This window comes from Schistocerca serialis, chromosome 2, assembly GCF_023864345.2.
Source record: "Schistocerca serialis cubense isolate TAMUIC-IGC-003099 chromosome 2, iqSchSeri2.2, whole genome shotgun sequence".
NCBI lineage: Eukaryota > Metazoa > Arthropoda > Insecta > Orthoptera > Acrididae > Schistocerca > Schistocerca serialis.
This window is the reverse complement of record NC_064639.1, coordinates 287,228,290-287,229,335: the sequence shown is the minus strand read 5'-3', so window position 1 is coordinate 287,229,335 and position 1,046 is coordinate 287,228,290.

The following is a 1,046-nucleotide window of genomic DNA, read 5'->3' as shown; positions in this document are numbered from 1 at the left end:
AGACTTTGTTGCTAACCCCAGGGTTCCTGTTGGTGCATTACTTATCATATGTTGTTTAAAATGTACTTGAGGAAATATCATTGCTGGGGGCAGGAAAGTACCACCTGCACTGATTGTGCAACAGGTGGTCACTAAGACACCACATTCTCCAGTAGTAGCTTGAGAAATCTATTTACTTCCCTTTTGTGCCACTACCTTTTGAAGCCTATCTGGTACAAGTGAGGTATTGGTTTCATCCAGATTGAAAACCCTTGTACCATCAGCGAAAGTAGGGTATCTCCGGTAAAAGTCCTTCGAGTTTTTGAAGAAATTCGAAACAGAGATTTAGCTGCTTGGCGAAATGCCATGCCCTTATTAAGAACAACCTGCAGAGCTTCTTGCATAACATCGTGGTCAGTTTTCTCTCTGTCCGTCTTCCTGTAGTATGAACGAACCATCTTCAAACCTGATAATATAAAACAAGACTGCTGAATGTCTGTAATTTAAAAGCCTTAAATACCTACACATATGTTTTTACCCATGCTAAGGAAAGAAAGTACAGAGTGCGTGTATTGGACACTTAAAAGGTTCCTGGGGCACAATGAACCATGGCTCATTTTGCCCGGGAGAGCTTGGTTCAATGTACCCCACCAGTACATATTTTAAACAAAGCTCATGTGAGGTTATGTATGAACATTGTTAATATTTGAAGATTTATATCATTAAAATACAGTAGTGATATTATTACAATGACTTAGTTTCTCTAAAATTTGGTGGCAAAGGATTGAACAAAATTCAATCTATCTACATCTCCAAAAATTACTTCACTGCCGTGAAACTAACATATCACCAGTACAACACTATTGGCAGGAACTAGATCCTGCAGAAAACAAATGGAAGTCGGTAGAGCAGTAGTGACAACATATGCACAGACGGAAAAAATAAGTTATCACCTTATACTGAAGTTATGCAACCTGATTCATTGTGCCTCGTGGTTCAGAGTGCCCCACTCTCCCCTAACCGATTCGTAACAGTTCGTTGTATCACTGTGGTGCCAAATGCTGCTC